Source organism: Chenopodium quinoa, unplaced genomic scaffold, assembly GCF_001683475.1.
Source record: "Chenopodium quinoa cultivar QQ74 unplaced genomic scaffold, ASM168347v1, whole genome shotgun sequence".
Lineage (NCBI taxonomy): Eukaryota > Viridiplantae > Streptophyta > Magnoliopsida > Caryophyllales > Amaranthaceae > Chenopodium > Chenopodium quinoa.
The window spans coordinates 1,147,945-1,154,403 of record NW_018744704.1 but is presented as its reverse complement, the minus strand read 5'-3'; the positions used below and the strand labels follow the sequence as shown (position 1 = coordinate 1,154,403).

Genomic DNA, 6,459 nt, shown 5'->3' with positions numbered 1-6,459 from the left:
TGCACGCGAGGAGGTACATGATTAGAATTCAACTCTATAAGTTTTGATATGTTTGAGTTACGTGGGTACGGTTCTAATTAATGTTTCACTATCAATACACTATTGCAGATTGGTACTCCTTCACATGCGTACTCAAGGGGGCTTGATACTCCGACACCTCATGACTTTCCTATTCTACAGGTGATTTTTTACTTACTTTTTTGGATTGTGTTGTGTTTGTGTTGTCGTTGTTGTTTGTGTTGTCGTTGTTGGTGGTGTTTGTTCGATCTTGGTCAAAGTGACGGCTAACTGTAGACGTTGCTGTATTTTGCTGTTGCTGGTTTTACTGTTGTTGTTGTGTTGCTGTTGCTGTTGTTGTATGTTGCTGTTGCTGTTGTGTTGTTGTTGCTGTTGTGTTGTTGTATGTTGTTGTTGCTGCTGTGTTGTTGTTGCTGTTGTGTTGTTGTATGTTGATGTTCCTGTTGTGTTGTTGTTGCTGTTACTGTTGCTGTTGTGTTGTTGAATGTTGATGTTCCTGTTGTGTTGCTGTTGCTGTTACTGTTGCTGTTGTGTTGTTGTATGTTGCTGTTGCTGTTATCTTGCTGTTGTGTTGCTGTTGCTGTTGCTGGTTTTGCTGTTGCTGTTGTGCAGGCTCACAGCAGCTGTGCAGCCGCGCAGCCGCGCAGCAGCTGTGCAGCCTGCAGCAGCGGTGCAGCTGCTACCCTTCCCGCCCGGTTTTTCTTTTTTTTTTTTCTGCACTTGTTTTGTTTTTTTTTTTCCTTTTTTTTTAGCAAGAACCTAAGATACTTAGTTATGAATATTTATGGCTTGAAACAATATAAAAAAAGCAAATTTACAAATTTTAGGTTCATTTAGAGTATTTACGGTTCAAAATGGGCGAAATGACTTCTAACTTGCCCATTTTTCATGATTTTAGCTCAATGCTTGAATTAACTCCTATATTATACCTAAGATACTTAGTTATGAACATTTATGGCTTGAAACAATATAAAAAAAGCAAATTTACAAGTTTTAGGTTCATTTAGAGTATTTACGGTTCAAAATGGGCAAAATGACTTCTAACTTGCCCATTTTTCATGATTTTAGCTCAATGTTTGAATTAACTCCTATATTACACCTAAGATACTTAGTTATGAATATTTAAATGAAGTATCTTCCTAATTGGTGTAGGAAGAGACCCGTTGTGAACTTCTTCACCCGGGCGAATCATTTGATGGACCTTTGGAAGTTGTTGCCTATGGTAGTGCACAACCGGCCGAACAAGGTACGGTCCATTTGCGACCTCTTCTGCCTGAGCATTATTCTGTCGGGATCCATTCGGTGGTTCCCGGGTTCGAGGACATCTTAATACCTGTGCCCGTGGAGGAGGATGAGTACACTACACTCTGGGCAGCAAAAGGTAGTTTTGTGCAATGGCCATCCACTTGGATACGGTTGATGAACCAGGTAATTAAGATTTAGATTTCATGCTTTAATCTATACCCGATTTTCTTCCCAAGAGTTGGATGGAAATTTTTTCTAACCATTTGTGTTATTTGTCTTATTAGCCATCGAGGAAAAGCCAAACTCCAAATAAGAGGGTGGAGGGGCCAAAGGAGAGGAGTGAACATGGCTCGGTGAGTGGAAAAGCGTCGATGAAGGCAAGCTCACGAGGTTCAGCTGCGCAAGCTACTCCATTAGTTGAAGACACGGTGCTTCAATCGCTATCTCAAGAGTTAGCTTATTTGCACAACCGTGTTTGCGTGTTGCCTAATGACAACCCCATCCAAATTCAACTTCCTAAGTAAATGTTCCACTACGATGATGATGCAACGGCATGGCTATTCGAAGAAGATGTGAAGGAATTTCTAAGCGGTGCAATGCTTAACATTTCCCTCATTCAAATATGCATGAGGTAATTCAACTTGTACTCAATTTATGTTATTCAGTTTAGTGGTGTTTGTCGTTTGGTTTTCGATTAACATTTTGTTATCATGCATGCAGAGCACTCCAGGAGCAAATATGGGAGCTTGAATCTCCTTGTCAAGTTGGGTGGTCATGCCCTGAGCAGATGTCCACTGCTAGAATCTTAGGCAACTCCGCTGACGTGTTGTACTATGCTGAACGGGGTATCAGGAAATCAGTGAATGCGGGAGACAAGTTTATATTCGTCCCGTATTATGAGAAGTACGTCTGATTATGCTAGTCAAGTTCATTTGTTTTCCCAGTTTAGTTGCCTTACTTGAGCCATTTTAGTTGAAATTGCGTCCCAAAACATCTTACTTGCTATTTTCTTGTAATCTCAAGCATTAGTCACCTATAACTAAGTGATTATGACATGTTTTAACTATTTATGAGTTCAATAGACAAGAAATATAGAAAATAGGCATCTTAGTAGCCAAAATGGCCTTAATTGAGCCATTTTGGTTGAAATTGCGTCCCAAAACCTCTTACTTGCTCTTTTCTTGTAATCTCAAGCATTAGGCACCTATAACTAAGTGATTATGACATGTTTTAACTATTTATGAGTTCAATAGACAAGATATATAGAAAATAGGCATCCTAGAAGCCAAAATGGCCTACTTGAGCCATTTTGGTTGAAATTGCGTCCTAAAACCTCTTACTTGCTCTTTTCTTGTAATCTCAAGCATTAGTCACCTATAACTAAGTGATTATGACATGTTTTAACTAGTTATGAGTTCAATAGACAAAAATTATAGAAAATAGGCATCCTAGTAGCCAAAATGGCCTTACTTGAGCCATTTTGGTTGAAATTGCGTCTTAAAACATCTTACTTGCTATTTTCTTGTAATCTCAAGCATTAGTCACCTATAACTAAGTGATAATGACATGTTTTAACTAGTTATGAGTTCAATAGACAAGAGTTATAGAAAATAGGCATCATAGAAGCCAAAATGGCCTTCCTTGGGCTATTTTGATCGAAAATGCGACTTAAACCCTCATATTGCTATTTTCTTGTAATTTCATTCCTTAGTCACATATAACTAAGTAATAATGTCATGTTATTATTATGAGTAAGCTAAGTATGAGTTCACTTACGTTTTGTGTAGTATTTCAAGTTTTGTTCGGGTCATTCCTACTAACTAACCCCAATTATTATTAATTCACTTCTACAAACTCACGTTTTGTGTATTCTAAGTTTTGCAAGGGGAAAACGGGACAGCCATACACGAGCGAGGAACTCCATGTAATTCGAGAGATGTTGGCGACCTACATCACATTTAATTTGTAAATATCGTTTACTAGCTAGCTACTTCATTCATCAATCCTAGCCTTAGCTTACTAATTATGTACTATACATTATTATAACTAATTAAAATTGTTTGTAGGTAACATGAAACATTTTTCATATATATATCATCTCTTGCGATTGTTACTATTATTTATGTTTTGTTATTAATAATACTAATTATTGTTACTATTATCATAATAATTATTATTATTATTACTATTATAATAATAATAATTATTATTATTATTATTAATATTAATATTATAATATTAATAATATTGCAGCCAAAAAAACAAAAAAACAGGTCAATAGCAACGGTTAACCGTTGCCAATATTTAAAAAAAAAAAAAAAGGCAGCAATGTATTTGGCAACGGCTAACCGTTGCCAATTTCTTGAGTTGGCAACGGTTTTGAACCATTGCCAATTATTTTTGGATTTGGCAACCCTCAAATACGCAACAGTTCAAAATCGTTGCCTATGGGGGGGTTTGAACCGTTGCCAATTTGCTCTTTTCATGTAGCGTCTATAATAGGAATTAGGAACTCATCTAGACTATTGATCGCGCTTAATCTAATGGCTCACATTCCACCCGCCTCATTAATGGCATTTTTGTAATTTATGCATTGAATGACCTTCGTCCTAACTCATGCGCTGTTCATTTTCTCTCTCTCTTCTTCCGCATTTTCTCTCTCTAGAATTTGTTTTCTCTCTTCTCCTGCAAACTCACTCTTCTCTTGCAATTCCTCTAATCTTTCCGCACGGCATCAATTTTCATCTTCTCATCTTCGTGCATTCTTCAAGCAAGTTGATGGGCAGGTAAGTTGATTCGATTGTAATTAACAATGCTTTCTTTGATTTAGTTCGATTTTAAATCAAATTTTTGCGTTTTTGATAGCAAAATTAGGGTTTTCCCAATCATTTGTTTGAGTATGTGATTTCAGTTGATATATTAGGGCTTTTACAATTATATGTTTCCTCATTTGCAATTTCGTTATTGAATTTCGCTTTCCTATCCGTCATTTACTCGAATCTGAAGTAATGCCTGAAATTTGATCCAAATCATTGATTTTCTTGTGTAATTTACTGAATTTATGTTGAGAACTCTTAAAATAACAGGTAAACTTTGTGAATTTTGTTCAATTTTATGATTTCTAAGTTTTTACTTTTTTACTTCAATTGCAAATTCACTTTTAGCTTTTAAGCATAGAAAAATGTCTTAATACAATAGTTTAGTCTTCTGTGTCAATCTATTAGATCAAATTTCTTATCAAATTCCAGCTTGAATTTGCAGCTTACATTTTTAAGTTGATAAGAAATCAAAGTAAACTAAATAGCCTTTACAGTTTTGGGTTTTTTATTGATTTAACTTGTTGCACGCTAAGTGTTCAATAAAATGCCTGACTTAATGGAATGAATGTTATGCTAGGTTGCAGCTCGGGTGTGATTGGCATTACAAATAATTTAAAAAAAAGTGATTATCCTAATTCTCTGCCCACATAGTAACTAGTTTTGCATAGTTGTTTTGGTATTGTTTCTAAGTTATTTTGATTTACTTTTGACTATTTTCTATTTACTTTTGAATTGGCCTAACATTCACGGTGCATGAATTATGAGCTGTTTGAGCCTGGATTAATACATCTATATTGTTAGGCATCCTAGACAAGGGTGTTGTAGTTGTGTGGCAGTTTGAGCTTGGCATCATGAGGGTGTGTAGTTATGTGGATTAATACATCTACTTTTGGTGTACTACTGGTGTGTTAAAATTTCTGTATTATTTGATTATTTGATCATGTTGTTATAGTGTTATGTCATCTTAGGATTCAATAAGTATGGTGTTAAAATGCTTATTAAAGGGTGCAGGTGATTGCTTATATACTTTAGAGATATTTGAATTTACATTTTATTTTGTTTTATTTACTTTATGGATATATTGATTTACTTTGAGATATATTGATTTATTTATAATGAATTACTGTAAAATTTCCTTAGAAGAGAGTATGTTTTCTACGTCTTCTAGTTATGATGATGGCTCCCCATTAATGCTGCAATGCCTCACTCACTTGATGTTGATCACGTCATCAAGATCAAGTTGATTTTTCACAATTGAACATGTGAAGATCAGCCCGAAAAATGATCGGGTTGAGTGCTGCTGTTGGCCCGGCCTAGGCTGCTGCTACAGCTGCTGGCCCTGCCTAGACTGTTGCTGCAGCTGCTTCCCTGCCATGGCTTGCTGCTGCTATGCTATTTCTGCTCTACCGCCTGCTGCTGCTATGCTACTTTTGCTCTGCTGCCTGCTGCTCGGGAGTTCTTAAAGTTTAGCGAAACGGGAAGCTGCTGTGAGCAAGAGTGCAGCCTATGCAGGAGGAACAGCAGAAGCATGAGCAGAAGTAATATTATTTATTTACTTTAATGATGTTTTAATTTACTTTATAGCCTTTTTTATTTACTTTTGAGCTGAGGTATTTTGAGTTCAACACTTTATCACCAAACAGTGACATGCCCCATCTCCAACTCCAACCCCTACCCAGATACGAAATAAAAGAACAAAACTATGTTACCATAACCAAAGTCTTTATTGCAGTTACTTTATAGGTTATTTTATTTACTTTTAAGATTATTTGGTTTACTTTTGAGTAATTTTTTATTTATTATGAATGTTTTACATAGACTAGCCTACAAGCTCAATTCTTCATTTGCATGACTTATTTTCTCTATACCAATAGTACTACTTAAATTGATTGATAACACTAGCCCACTAGCTCAATCGATAGAGTATTGTGCAATTGCACAAAAGATGTGGGTTCAAATCCCATGTAGGTTCATTTGTGTAATCTAAAGATTAAACTTTGTATAAAAGTTTATTTTAGTTATTTATATGTTTTATTAGATTTCTTCTTTTATTGTTTACTTTCGATATAGTTTTATTTACTTTTAATTTGAAAACCTCTACATTGAACTCAATATATTTGTTTCTTATAATTTGACTAATCTTGTAAGAATATGAAAGTCAATGACTTAGAGTTTTTGTGCTATAACAAAGTTTCTATAGTTATTAATCATTTAAAGCTAATTTATTGTTCGTATACTTTAGAGCTTATGTGATTTACTTTAGAGTTATTTTAATTTACTTTTGTGAAATTTTGAGTTACTTTAGTGTGTGTTATATTTTGTAGAGATAACCTATGTAGGAATCAAACCTACACCTCTATACATAGTGCTTTACCAC

General features: G+C 35.1%; 1 long non-coding RNA gene across 1 annotated transcript; it reads left to right on the top strand.

Moving 5' to 3' along the window:
* Positions 1-3,645: 3,645 nt before the first annotated feature.
* Positions 3,646-5,796, top strand: LOC110702877. Its single transcript, XR_002507607.1, has 2 exons — positions 3,646-4,049; positions 5,251-5,796. It is a non-coding gene; the product is annotated as an uncharacterized LOC110702877 (long non-coding RNA).
* Positions 5,797-6,459: the final 663 nt, after the last annotated feature.